Source organism: Vipera ursinii, assembly GCF_947247035.1.
Source record: "Vipera ursinii genome assembly, chromosome: 3".
In the NCBI taxonomy this organism is placed as follows: domain Eukaryota; kingdom Metazoa; phylum Chordata; class Lepidosauria; order Squamata; family Viperidae; genus Vipera; species Vipera ursinii.
In genome coordinates, this window is record NC_139516.1 from 66908713 (window position 1) to 66923904 (window position 15192).

The 15192-nt window shown below is 44.6% G+C and overlaps 1 protein-coding gene across 1 annotated transcript in view; it reads left to right on the plus strand.

Moving 5' to 3' along the window:
• The first annotated feature begins 8111 nt into the window (after positions 1-8111).
• The window catches only part of NFIA (nuclear factor I A), a 328904-nt gene continuing 321823 nt past the window's right edge, over positions 8112-15192 (plus strand). Inside the window, exon 1 of the mRNA XM_083360531.1 lies at positions 8112-8269. The gene's annotated coding sequence lies outside the window, so the exon portion shown is untranslated. The remainder of the gene's footprint in view (positions 8270-15192) is intronic.

The window sequence follows — 15192 nt, forward strand, 5'->3', positions numbered from 1 at the left end:
CCTAATACTGATAAGCCGCAACCTCCAAGCTTATCCATACTCTTACGGCAGAGAATATCTGCAGTTCAGAGTTGAACTGTGGCTTTTTTTAATGCTCTCTGACCTTGATTGTTTGCTTGCACATTTCATCGCCTAACTAGGTAACATCATGATGCTAGCTAGTTGGTTGTTGGAACTTCTGAAAGCAGACAACTAAACTCAAGAACTCCATTTATTCACAGAGTCGGCCTGGCCAGGAGAAGAGCCACTGATGAAGGCTTTGTAGTAATTTCCTAGTACAAGAGCTTATGAGATACCAGACAGAACTGGGGAAAAGGGAAGATACTTTGTATTCTCCACAGTGATCAACTTTGACCTATTTATACAACTGTGTGTTGGGAGATCCAATTTTAAGAAGATGTGATTGGATTAGGAGTGACTGGGGTTAGGGTTAGCCCCACTGTTAACTACTCACCTGGAGTTACCTTGAGAATATCATGTACTCTCCCTCGAGGGCTTTCAAGCCAAATTGAAAATCCATTTGAGTCTCTAACTATGCATTCCCTGCACTGAGCTTCAAGGAAGACTAGAAGAACCATAACATCCCTCCAGTTCTCAGATTCTGAATTAATTTAAGAAGCTTTAATGGCAGAATTTGTTAAAACATTTTGAAAATAAAAATGGTATGCACACTGTACATGCTGCTCAGAACTTGGGATTGTACATGCTGCTCAAAACCTGGGGTTTCTTTAGATCACGGGTGTCAAACTCGCCGCATGTCATGACGTCTCACGACTTTTTTCGCATAACCAGAGCTGGGGTGGGTGCAGCCTCTGCATGATGCAACCGGCCCATGGGTTGGCAGTTTGACACCCCTGCTTTAGATGCTGTAATCTGAAGCCATAAAGATTTGATAGGTTAATAACAGTATTTTGAATTGAAAGTGAACTGGGATTCAATGGAGTTTTATAAAAATGAGACAATATATTCATAATTCCCATTTCCAGTCAGTACTCTTGCTGCAGACTATCTTCAAATGCAGATCCACTTTTACAATATTAGTCTTAATAATAAATTACCAGGGCAGGAATAAGTCAACCAAGGTTATCTTTATACAAATAGGGCTAGCTGATGCATCAGCCTAAGCTGTTAAAAATGTGTTGTGCTGCAAAGGAACTTGTGTTTCTAACAATAAAGCTCAACCTAGAAAATTGTGTCCAAACTTGAGTGGGTAGAGAAGTATTCAACCCTACCCAGAACTGGTTGAATACCACTCATTTAGACCAATAAGGAATTTGGTGAAAAGGAAAGATGCATGACATCAGGATACTAATATTTTATTCTAAGTCTCTAAATCAGACATGTCAAAGACAAGGCCCGGAGGCCGGATCCGGCCCACAAAGTGGTTTCATGTGGCCCGCGAAACCATCCTGGAAACAGTGAGGGAACAGCCCCCACTGCCTTGGCCCTGGCCCAGAGACCCTCCTCCTGCCAGAGACCCCCAGATCTGTCCCACTCCTGCCCAGGCCCCCATAGGCACCCTTGATGCGAACCATGTAGAGCTGGCCATGCCCACCCAGTAGGCCATACGCACTCTAGCCACGCCCACCCAGTAGGCCATGCCCACCCTGGCCATACCCACCCGGCCCCCTGAGGGCAACCGCAATGCTGATGCGGCCCTCAATGAAATTGAGTTTGACACCCCTGCTCTAAATGGTCACAATTAGTGGTTCTATATAGATCTTTCACAGCAGGGGGGATTAAATGACTTTTTGTGGAATACCATGGAATTGAGGAGGAATTCCCTAGTGCTCTGTTCTAGAGATGACCATTCAGGTATCATCAGAAGCACCAGAAAATTAGGTTCAGATACATTTAACTTGAATATTCACTCAAGCGCTTTGCTCAGGAAGGGGATTTGGCTCACAGACTTATAACTGCACACGTTTTCTGGATTCATTTTTAGGAAGGAACGCAGCATAATCTTATTAATGAGATTAGGACTACTCATTGGTCTAGCTGAACACTCCCATACTATTACGTGTAATAACAGGTGAAGAGAAACGGTCAAGCAAGCGGCTGATTGGTCAAACTCTATCAAGCATGTTTTCCTCATCCTTAAAATTGATGCATGTTTTATTTGAATATCAACAATTAATGGGTAATGTGGCTGAGAGAAGCCTTCAAAAAGGCTTCTCATAAACTCTTAGAACAAAAACAACATGCAAAGCAAAGCAATAGGTGCACAGAATTCTTTCCCCCATATTTAGATTTCTGTTTTGCAAAATGGTGGTCACTACTGTCTTGCCCCTTTGATTCACCTTTGCTTTGTGAATTGCACTCTCAATATCAGTAAGCTTCTAGATGTAGTGTAAGGGCCTAGTTCTTATCTATAAAGCCCTTCATGACATAAAGGTAAAGGTAAAGGTTCCCCCGCACGTGCGTACTAGTCATTTCCGACTCTAGGGGCCAGTGCTTATCTCCGTTCCAAAGCCGAAGAGCCAGCGCTTGTCCAAGGACATCTCCGTGGTCATGTGGCCGGCATGACTAGACGCCAAAGGCGCACGGAACGCTGTTACCTTCCCACCGTAGTGGTCCCTATTTTTCTACTTGCATTTTTACATGCTTTCGAACTGCTAGGTTGGCAGAAGCTGGGACGACTAACAGGTGCTCATTCTGTTATGTGGCACTCGGGATTCGACCCGCCAAACTGCCGACCTTCTGATTGACAAGCTGACATAGGGCCAAGTAATTTAAGACAAAGTTCTTCACCCTTCTGGGTTGGTGGCCTGGAGCAGGGGGAGGACAGAAAGGAATGGTTTTGTGGGGGGGAAGTGAATACAAGTGCATGCATGTGCATGAACATCCATTGCTCACACAAGTAGGGCCGTGAGTGCTCATGTGAGTAGGCTACGAATGCCCGTGATGCTTTCACAAGAGGGGCCGCAAACACCCATAATGCTTGCACAAGTGGCGCTCCAGAGGGTCATTACCATCACCCAGAGGATTATTGGCTGTACAGTTCCCACTGTCTTAGGAAAGGTCAAAGCATTCTTAAAGACTCATCTCATCCCGGACATTCTTTTTTTGAACTATTACTATCTGGCAGACGGTTGTTGTTGTTGTTAGTTGCGAAGTCGTGTCCGACCCATCGCGACCCTATGGACAATGTTCCTCCAGGCCTTCCTGTCCTCTACCATCTTCTGGAGTCCATCTAAGCTCACGCCTACTGCTTCAGTGACTCCATCCAGCCACCTCATTCTCTGCCATCCCCTTCTTCTATTGCCCTCAATCTTTCCCAGCATTAGGCTCTTCTCCAGTGAGTCCTTCCTTCTCATTAGGTGGCCAAAGTATTTGAGCTTTAGCTTCAGGATCTGGCCTTCTAAAGAGCAGTCAGGGTTGATCTCCTGTAGGACTGACCGGTTTGATCACCTTGCAGTCCAAGGAACTCGCAGGAGTCTTCTCCAGCACCATAGTTCAAAGGCTTCAATTCTTTGGCGCTCAGCCTTTCTTATGGTCCAGCTTTCACTGCCATACATTGCAACTGGGAAGACCATAGCCTTGACTATACGCACTTTTGTTGACAGGGTGATGTCTCTGCTTTTTAGTGTGCTGTCTAGATTTGCCATGGCTTTCCTCCCAAGGAGCAAGCGTCTTTTAATTTCTTGGCTACAGTCCCCATCTGCAGTGATCTTGGAGCCCAGGAAAATAAAATCTGTCACTACCTCCATTTCTTCCCCATCTATTTGCCAGGAATTGAGAGGGCCGGATGCCATGATCTTGGTTTTCTTAATGTTTAGTTTCAACCCAAGTTTTGCACTCTCCTTCTTCACCCGCAACAAGAGGCTCTTTAGTTCTTCTTCACTTTCTGCCATTAGAGTGGTATCATCTGCATATCTTAGGTTGTTGATGTTTCTTCCGGCAATCTTAATTCCAACTTTTGATTCATCTAGCCCTGCCTTTCTCATGATGTGCTCTGCATATAAGTTAAATAGGCAAGGCGACAGTATACAGCCTTGCCGGACTCCTTTCCCAATTTTGAACCAATCAGTGGTTCCGTGTCCAGTTCTCACTGTTGCTTCTTGGCCCGCATATAGGTTTCTCAAGAGACAAATAAGATGGTCTGGTATCTTTCTTTTTCTCCCTTGCCTTTCGCTTCCCTCCTTTCCTCAGCTATTTGCAAAGCTTCCTCAGACAGGCATTTTGCTTTCTTGCATTTCTTTTTCTTTGGGATGGTTTTGGTTCCTACCTGTTGTACAATGTCGCGAACCTCTGTCCATAGTTCTTCAGGCACTCTGTCTATCAGATCTAATTCCTTAAATCTATTTGTCACCTCTACTGTATATTCAACAGGGATATGATTTAATTCATACCTGACTGGCCTAGCGCTTTTCCCTACTTTCTTTAATTTAAGCCTAAACTTTGCAACAAGAAGCTCATGGTCTGAGCCACAGTCAGTTCCTGGTCTTGTTTTTACTGACTGTATAGAGCTTCTCCATCTTTGGCTGCAGAGCATATAGTCAATCTGATTTCTGTGTTGACCGTCTGGTGATGTCCATGTGTAAAGCCGTCTCTTGGGTTGTTGGAAAAGAGTGTTTGCTATGACCATCGTATTCTCTTGACAAAATTCTATCAGCCTGTGCCCTGCTTCATTTTGTACTCCAAGGCCAAACTTGCCTGTTATTCCAGTTATCTTCTGGCTTCCTACTTTAGCATTCCAATCCCCCATGATGATAAGGACATCATTTCTGGGTGTTAGTTCTATAAGGTGCTGTAGGGCTTCATAGAACCGGTCAATTTCATCCTCTTCAGCACCGGTGGTTGGGGCATAGACTTGGACTACTGTGATATTGAATGGTTTGCCTTGGATTCTAACTGAGATCATTCTGTCATTTTGAGGATTGTATCCCAGTATTGCTTTTCCTATTTTTTTATTGACTATGAAGGCTACTCCATTTCTTCTGAGGGATTCTTGCCCGCAGTAGTATACCTGATGGTCATCTGAATTAAATTCACCCATTCTTGTCCATTTTAGTTCGCTGATACCTAAGATGTCAATGTTTAGTCTTGTCATCTCTTGTTTGACCACGTCCAGCTTTCCTTGATTCATGGATCTTACATTCCAGGTTCCTATGGAGAAAAAATCTTTACAGCATCGGACTTTCCTTTCACCACCAGACACATCCACAGCTGAGCGTCCTTTCGGCTTTGGCCCAGTTGCTTCATTCTTTCTGGCGCTACTAGTACTAGCCCTCTGCTGTTCCCCAGTAGCATATTGGACGCCTTCCGACCTGAGGGGCTCATCTTCCAGCGTCATATCGTTTTGCCTTTTGGTACTGTCCATAGGGTTTTCATGGCAAAGATACTGGAGTGGGTTGCCATTTCCTTCTTCAGTGGATCACGTTTTGTCAGAACTCTCTGCTATGACCTGTCCGTCTTGGGTGGCCCTGCACGGCATAGCTCATAGCTTCATTGAATTACGCAAGCCCCTTCGCCACGACAAGGCAGTAATCCATGAAGGGGATCTGGCAGACGGTACAGGATAATAAAAACAAAGACAAATAGGCTGAAAAACAGTTTTCATCCCAGAGCTGTAACCATAGTAAATATTACTGTATTGAAGTGCAATATTAGGGACAGCGCAATGGTGAATAGAATGTGAAGGATGTGTGTGTATAATGTATAATGTGTATAATGTATGCCTTTATCTGTGGTTTTTACTTGTGTGTAGTGTGCACTGTGGACAGCACTTAATTCCATTGTGAACTACACAATGACAATAAAGATATTCTATTCTATTCTATTAAGTTGCGTGGACTTCCCCAAGCGTTGGCTGAGGAATTCTGGGAGTTCAAGTAGCTTAACATTGCTGAGGTTGAGAAACCCTGCAGTAACTTGTATTTATCATTAAAATTTTGCTTGGATATAATTCCATCTCATTCAAAAGAATCCATGCCCATGAAATGGAAAAACAAATAATTGATTCGTGTAGAATGAGATCTATCCCTTCAATCTAGGAGACATCCCATTTGTACTGAAGCATAATACTGTACAGACTTTTCTTGGCCACAGCTTTTTCCATCACAGGCCAACCATGAAAAAAGATTAAGTCTTCCTTAGCTATACCAGTGGTAAAGCAAGGTTTTCTACCTTAACCCGTCTGTATTCAGGGACAGCCACAAGGTGTGTACAATCTTTTACACATTAACAAGATATGTACATTATGCTGGAAAAAAAAATCAGGTGACCTAAACTTGGGGGAGGTCATTGTAGAGTTTATGGCAGGCACCAATTCCTTTCCGTTTCCTAATGAGTCTCTAACCCTAACTATGCCGTTCTCTCTAAAGAACTGAATACAGTATTGCTTTGCCAGCGGCCTATCAAAATTGGGCAACAGTGAAAAAGTAGAATGTCAGGAACATTCAGGCCATTTTGGTCTAGTGCAGGGGCAGGCAACCTTGGCTCTTTTATGACTCGTGGACTTCAACTCCCAGAATTCCACGAGCCAGCATGGTAGTTGAAGACCACGAGTCATAAAAGAGCCAAGGTTGCCTACCCTGGTCTAGTGGTTAAGATACCATGCTAGAAATTGGAAGAATGTGAGTTCAAGTCCTCCCTTAGCCACAAAAGCCAGCTGGGTAACCTGGGGCCAGTCTTTCTCTCTCAGTTCACCCCACCTCACAAGCCCAACCCACCTACAAACAAATAAACATTATCTCCACAACGCTACAGAGGAATAAATGGAATAGGGTGCCAGGCTAGAAACCAGGAGATTCTGAATTCTAGTTCCACCTTAGGCATGAGAGCTTGCTGGGTGTCTTTGGCCATTCATTCTCTTTCAGCCCAACCCACCTCACAGGATTGTTGTGGAGAAAACAGGGGAGGAAAGAAAACGGATAGTCCTCATTTAGTGACTGTTCAAAGTTACAACAGCACTGAAAAAAGTGACTTTATTGACTAGTTTTCACACTTAGGACCGTCGCTGCATTTCCATGGTAACATGATCAAAATTCAGGTGCTTGGCAACGGGCACAGGGGTCAAGTAATCGGCATTTGTAACCTTCCCAGGTGCCTTTTGACAAGCAAAGTCAATGGGGAAGCCAGATTCGCTTAATGACATGATTCACTTAAGAACTGCAGTGATTCACTTAACAACTGTGACAGAAAAATCTGCCCTATGGGGCAAAACTCGCTTAACAACTGCTTTGCTTTGGGTCAATTTTAGGGTCAACTCCTTCGAGAAGTACCTGTGTATTAGGTATGCTCGCTGCTTTGAGTTATTTATTTGAAAAAAAAACCAAGCCAATGAAGGTGGGTTAAAAATAAATCTGGAGAACTGACATTCTTCATCCATGCAAAAGAAAGTGCTGCTTATCCCTCTTCTCCTTTCCTGACTTTTTCTTTTTACTTTATTCGGCTGAGTTTTCAATAAGGAGGGGGACATAAGAAAGGGGCCATCTCTGCCCACCCCCTCTCCTGCAGCACCAGGACCGGCCCACAACGTCCACCAGGGGGTGATAGGCCGAAAAGGGGAAAACCCCAAGAATCCACCAACCACTTTCTTTTCCAGGGGTTGCAGCCCCATTCATAGGCCATTGGAAGGGGGGCAGTACAGGTGGGTCAAGGTCGGGTGAAATCCGGGTTGCAGGAGATGAGCAGCCCTTTCACCCAACAGTGTAAAAAGTTCAAGGTTGCCTTTCTGCAGGCTGGATCCTTTTTTCACTGGCAAACCATTTATTAGGGGCCAGTTCTGGGAGGGGGTGTGTGTGGGGTGGGCTCCGAGAGGGACTGAGTGAACGTGGCAGGAGTGGGCTCGCACGTGCATTATTACCCTTCCAGGCTTAGGCACGCACCAGATCCACGTCTCGTCCTTCTCGGCTTCCCCCCCCCTCCCTCCCTTTTTCATTCATTCCGAAAGGACTCGCGCTGCGCTTAAAGAGCGTTTCTCCTTTTCTCCTTCCTGCTTCTGCCGCTGCGGCTGCGAAGCTTGGAATTGGGCCTAGACCGTTGGCAGCGCCGCCCGGGCCAGAGCGCAGCCTGAAAAGAATTCCGGCGGCGGCGGCGACTGCGATTGGCCCAGGGCTGGGGCTCCGTGAGAACAAACCCTCTTCGGGTGCCTGTGTGGGGGGGAGGGGGGAGGGGGGGAGTCCTATGCAAATTGCAACCGTTGCGGAAATCCACGCGCGGAGGGGGGAGAGAGAGAGATCGCAGTAGACTGCAAGTGCTGCAAAGTCTAATACGAGCCCCCCAAACGGAGAGAGGCCGGAGTATCTGAAAACCCAGCTATCGGGTAGTTCCCTCGGATGGATCGCCTTCCAAAAACACAGAAACTAGCCATAATGCGCCAGTGCTTGTCTGATTTTTATGATGTTCTTTATCTGTGTGTGTGTGTGTGTGTATGTATATGTGTAAAAATAAAGGGAACACAAGATAAGACATCCTACTATTAAATACAGTACATTGTGTTATTTAAGTGTTCCCTTTATTTTTTTGAGCAATATATATATATATATGTATGTGTGTATGTGTGTGTGTATATATATATATATACATACATACATACACACACACACACACACACACACACACACACACACACACACACACACACACATATATATATATATATATATATATATATATATATATATATATATATATATATATATATATATATACATACATATACATATACATATACATATATATATAGATTGCTCAAAAAAATAAAGGGAACACTTAAACAACACAATGTACTGTATTTAATAGTAGGATGTCTTATCTTGTGTTATCTTTATTTTTTGAGCAGTATATATATATGTATATGTGTGTGTATGTATGTGTGTGTATATATATATGTATATACATATACATATATACATATACATACATATACACACACAGAGAGAGAGAAGCTTGCCCATGAAAGTGTTACTTAGGGGTGGTTTTTTTTTTTAAAAAAAGTGTTCTTAAGCACGAGCTTAAGTTTTCGTCGTTCCACGATGAAGGGGGGGGGAAAATAGAAACCTTATGCCAGCTCATGAAGCCAATCCTTTAGTTCTCTTTTAAAAGTTGCTCACGTGTTGTTTTTTTCTTCTATACGGGACTTTTTTTTTAGCCTTCCCTTGATAAAATAGGAAAGGAACAGTGCAGTATAGTGTCGCGAGTTTATAATGGTTATTATATTGCAGACGTTTGCTTGGTGACCTTTTTACTATTTGCTACAAAATAACGCGTACTCAGTGCACTATGCAGAGGAAAGCGGCAGGGTGGGTGGGTTTGTCTATGTACTAGTGTTTCCTCCCCCCCCCCCATCCCCAGCGATTTAGGAAAACCGCTGAGCTTGACAGATTTCCCCCCCCCTTTGCTTCATAGCGCTTGCTCGTTGCCCCCTCCCCCCTTCCGAAAAGTACGTGCTGTTAAAAGACGTCTGGGATCGGCAGCCAGGCTAGCACAAAAGGAAGTGTCTAGACTTGGGATGTAATTGACAAGCGCATTCTCTAATCAATGTAGTAAAGCTTTGTGATGGACTCCAGCGCGGTCCAATCAGAGAGCAGCCTGGATGTGGTAACGTTCGAAATATCCCAAGTGGGAGAAAGCGGGGGGGGGGGGGGAAGGAATAAGAGCGGAGTTAGTTGTAACCCTCCTCCCATATTCTCTGAAGTTTCTTCCCGCTCTGGAGCGGGAGGGTTAGCTACAAATGGTCGAGTCGGTACATCCAACTACTCGCATATTGAAGAATCCTTAACAACAAAAAGAGGATGGTTTTTTTCCTAGAGAAAATACTGAGCTGCATTGCTCTGGCTTGTAATGCTATCACTTGAAAGACTGGACGTTCTCACACTTGCTTTCTTCCACTCGCTTTCTTAGCAGAGGGAGGGAATAGATATGACTCCCCCCCCCACACACACACATTATTGTACTTGAATGCTTGTACAGGTAATCCTTGATATGCAACCAGAATGGAGCCCAAAATTTCTGTTGTTAAGTGAGACATTTGTTAAGTGAGTTTTGCCCCATTTTACGACTTTCCCTGGCACATTCATTAAGCGAATCACTGCAGTTGTTAAATTAATAACACAGTTGTTAAGTGAATCTGATTTCCCCATTAACTGCTTATCACAGACATGTCAAACACAAGGCCTGGGGGCCGGATGCGGCCTGCGAAGTGATTTCATGTGGCCCGCGAAGCCATCCTGGAAACAGTGAGGGAATGGCCCCCATTGCCTTGGCCCTGGCCCAGAGACCCTCCTTCTGCCAGAGACCCTCAGATCTGTCCCACTCCTGCCCAGGCCCCATAGGCACCCTTGATGCGAACGATGTAGAGCTGGCCACGCCCACCCAGTAGGCCATACGCACTCTAGCCACGCCCACCCAGTAGGCCACGCCCACCCTGGCCATACCCACCCGGCCCCCTGAGGGCAACTGCAATGCTGATGCGGCCCTCAATGAAATTGAGTTTGACACCCCTGGCTTATCAGGTCACAAAAGGGGATCACATGACTCCAGGACACTGCACCTGTCAAGCATCCAAATTTTGAACAATGACCATGGAAATGCTACAGCAGTGGTAAATATGGAAAAATAAGTCATAAGGCACTTTTTTTCAGTGTGGCTGTAACTTCGAATGGTCACTAAATGAACTGCTGTAAGTTGAGGACTACCTGTACTTTATTCTGAGTGTCCAGCTCTATGGTACTGTAAATCCATGATTGTACTGATTTTGTCCCAGAAGAGTGCAGCCTGTTTACACAGAATTATGACACTCTGATTTCTGGGAGGAAGCACAATCAGGAGTGAACCCATGTGTTAACATGGGCTATAAAACTTTTCTTACTCTACCCAAATTAGTGGTTGTTGTCCTATATGCATGTATTGGGGAAGCATTTTCCCATTTTTCATTGAAGCAATAATGGCACTGTCAAGCCCAACACGGACACTTAACTCTTCTTAATTTCAAATGCCACATACACACTAATTTAAATCAGGGGGCTGAAAAAAGTGGGTAAGTCAGAAAAAAAAACCAGAATGGATAAGTCAGGGATCTTGTAAACTATCGGGAAAAGAGAGTGGATGTGGGTGTGCAAGTGTGATGTGGTTCTTTCCCACCCTTCCTGCCCAGTGCTGGAGGGGAATATAAGGAGATCTGTACCCAACTAGTTGGAAATCTGGCCCTATTGTTCCAGAATCCCACCATCCAGAAGAAAGCAAATTGAAGATAACTTTTGGCCTTGGAGATAAGATTTACACCCCTTATTTCAGTGTAAATCTTGAAAGCTGCCTAAGAAAATGAGGCCTTGAACTCAGCTGGGCTTCCAGCAGACTGCATTAAGAGTCTCCTTTAGAAAAAAAAACAAAAACTTGCCTGGTACAGTGGTGTAGGGTCTCCAAGCTTTTTTTTTGTTTTTTTTGGAAAAACTTGATGGCTAACAGAATCCTCAAGGTTGAAAATTTAGTGGGAGCAAAATCCTACAGAAGTCCTGGGTATTTCTGCTGAACTGACACAAGGAGAGTTGTGCCTTTGGGGTGCCCTAGGAGACTTTTTTTTTAATGTGAGTTGGTTTGCATATTGTACAAGGACTTGGAAGGGATGCTTGTTTTAAAATAAAAATTATGGGGTGGAGAGGCGGGGTGGGGGTGGGGTGGGGTGTGGAGGAATGGTGTTAAAATCCACCATTAATTCTGACTTTGAAGTCTTTCTACTCCCGGAGTAGCTTCCTTTTTGGGCCGACCAACTAATCTCGAGGAAGTGGTTTCAAACATCCCAGGCTCAAGTTTTTAAATCATATTAATGCAATTTCCCGTTAAGCTTCTCCTTAATATATATTCAAGATGGTCCGTATAAGTGAACCCTTCGCAACGTAATTTATATATCTAAGAGGATTTCACAGAGGCTGGCGAGGTAAAAGTTTCTGCAAATAAAACATTGTAAATGCAATGCCGGGCAGCGTGCCAGGTACAATATGGATAGCAGGGATCATGGCAGAAAGTCTTTTCGCAGAGACATATACCATTTCGCGGTAGCAGCCTATAGCGCTTTTCAAAAAAAGTTCCCATTTCCAAAGGAGACGTGCTGGCTCTAGTGAGATTTTTGTCCTGGGTTTGTAATGGAGCGCTCTCCTTTACACACACACACACACTTTAAGCCTCCCTTGGCTTTTACGCGCGTGCACGCGCACACACACACACACACAAACGCACGCACATTTTAGGTTTTGGGGACTTCTCCTTCCAACCCTCCGTCAGCTTCCCGGAGAAAGATTTCATACGCTTCTCTCTCTCTCTGTCTCTCTTTTTTGTACCTCCTTTGGGGTCTGGGAAAAGAAAGATTTAGGTTTTATTATTTGTGCCTCTCCCCCCCCCACACACACCCCCTCGATTTTTCACTAGCTCCGCTGTGTTGGGGTGTGAGTGTGTATGTATGTGAGGAAGAGGGAGGGAGAGCGCGCTCCTCTGAGAGAATTTTTGTGTAGGTTTGGCGGGAGGGAGGGAGGGCGGGCGGGGGAGGGGAAGGCGAGGAGGGAGCGGATGTGAACGGCTCGGCGCTGAACTTGGATGCAACGACTGCCTAGAGGGCGCAAACCAGCATCCCGCGTCCAAAAGTCTTACGAAGGGCGCCAAAAGTTACTTAAGATAATATTGCTAACCGCAAAGAGCTGGAAGTCGTAGAGCAAAACTGCTTGCCAGCGAGGGAAGGACAGCCAGGGGGCTCGATCCTGCCTCTCATCACCAGTTCCTTTTTGACCCTTTCCTTTTCCTCCGTTAGGAGAAAACGGAGCAAAAAATAAATAAATCTGGCTTAAGTTACACCGAATGGTCAGGAATGAGGTGGGGGGAAAGGGGAAGTTTGTGAAATGGACACCCACAATAGAAAACAGAAATATTATCAGTTTCCCCCCCCCAAAAAAAAGGTATTAAACCATAAAAAACTATAGTTTTTGTGGTCTTTTGCTCAACAAAATAAGCTTAGTGGTCTCATTTAAACCCAGTGCCTGCTTAACTGGTCTGCCCGTTCACACAACTATTGGACTGCTACAACTGGTGCCAAGCTGTCAGTCTGTGGCTAACCAATGGGGCACATTCACTACCATGGGTAAAGGTTTCAGCTTCCCCTTGCCACCACAAACACCGCTTTGGAAGTATTTGTGGCTGTAGTGCCCCACAGATGCCAAAACCTGTGTGTAGTGTCTGGTGTAGGGACTGTGAATAGCCTCAAGCTGGATTGGTTGTGGCAAGCAGCAGGAACTACACCTAATCTACGTTCTGGGATACACAGCAGAGGAAAGGAAAATGTTCTCTGGACCAGCAACTTTCTTGAGTTCAGAGAATGATGAAGAAGGAGGGCAAACCACATTTGTAGCATATGGAAAGTAATAAAAATGGTATTTTCATGGTATTTGAGTTGTTTTTCCTCAGTATTTTTGCTCTAACCAAGTTTTGTCAACCAGAAAATCCTGTCCAGGAAACTTGGAAAATGAAAAAAAAATCCCATTAAATTTATTTCCATGGCTTTATGTTAATCAAAGGTATGTTGGCCATTTTTTGTTGTTGTTGTTGTTGTGCTTAAGAAGCTTGGAACTAAAAGTAAAGCCTTCACTGAAAATCTGCCACCTACAAATCGTAAGATTTGAAATGAAACATTCAAAATGGATCAAGTAATATAGTAACATAGGCCTTATCCCCTGAATAGACTTATTAAAAAAAAAAAGAGGCAGGAAAACTTTTAAAAGTCTGTAACATTTTAAACTTTCAAGGCGCCTAAATCTAAGCTCCAAAAAGGAAGACTGGCAAGCAGAATGCGGTATGTCTTGTGGTATCCTCTTCCCTTTTTTAAATGAATGGTTATGGATCTGTCAAGTGTCTGAAGACTGCTGTTTTTTGGGGGGGGAAATGGAAAGAAGATCAGAAAGGACTCCACTTAGTAGATTTAGTAAGACTGGAAAGAAAATATAAAGCTCAGGGCAAGAAAATGCTGGCTGGCTGGCAATTTTCCAAACCCCCAAAACCAAAGCTTTTCTTGTGCCAGAACAATGCATTATGATAAATAAAGGACGGAAGGCTGGATTCTTAGTTTAATCACTTTTAAGTAGTAAATACTGATGCTTTCTTCTTGTGGGTTGCAATGCAGTCATCAAGTTCTGCATTGTTAGTAAAAGCAGCAAAGCTTCAACATTTTCAAAGTAGAAACAAACAAGCAATGGACCTTCACGAGATAGCTGGAAAGTGAGGTTTGGTGCTGAGCTCCTCACCATGGTTCTTTTGTCAAATGAGCCATACAGATGTCAGCATTTGTAGGTAAAGGCATTATCACCTTTATTATTGAAAGAGAACAACTTTCGAAACCCCAAAGAATTTCACTTAGGCAGAGAGAATCCTTGGGGAAAATGCAGTGTTTGGTACCTTCACCCTATAATTTTTGCTACACGGAGAAGCGCGTTCAAGATAGCACCTATTTAGAATCGTATCCATTTTTAAGAGTCTCTCTCTCTCTCTCTCTCTCTCTCTCTCTCTCTCTCTCTCTCTCTCTCTCTCTCTCTCTCTATATATATATATATATATATATATATATATATATATATATATATATATATATATATATATATATATATATATATAGCGAGCTGAATACTCTGGACAGAATATTGCAACCATCAGATTTATGAATGGTTCTTCCCGGGAGAAAAACCTCTCTCGGCACGAGATGAGCGGTAGAAAGTTGAGTTCGAAATCCTTCGGAAAGAAAAAAAAAAGGGGGGGGGTGAGAAAAAGACGTGTGCGCGCTTGGGAGTCGGGGGTGGGTGGGCGAGAGAGAGAGAGAGAGAGAGACCGAAATGCCAAAAAGAAGTTTGGGTTGCTTAAGCACATCCTGCGTAGCCTATTGCCGCTCGGGAGCCCGACATGCAAGCGGCTCCTAATTGCGTTCCCAGTAATGCACTGAGCGCGGGGATCTGGGATAGGGAGGGCTGGCCGAGCAGTAGCTCTGCAGCCCCCCCCCCTCCCCCGGGCAAGGCAGCGAGCGAGCGAGCTGCTGCTGCTGCTGCTGCTGCTGCTGTGGAGCGGTGCAGAGCGGAGCAGAAGCTGGCTGAAGGCAGGCAGGCAGGCTGGCAGGCACCCGGAGAAGCTGGAGCCGGAGGCTTTCTGCTGCTGCTGCTGCTGCTGGAAGGGTGGGGAGGGTGGGTGGGTGGGTGGGGGGAAAAAGTGCGCGCTATGCCT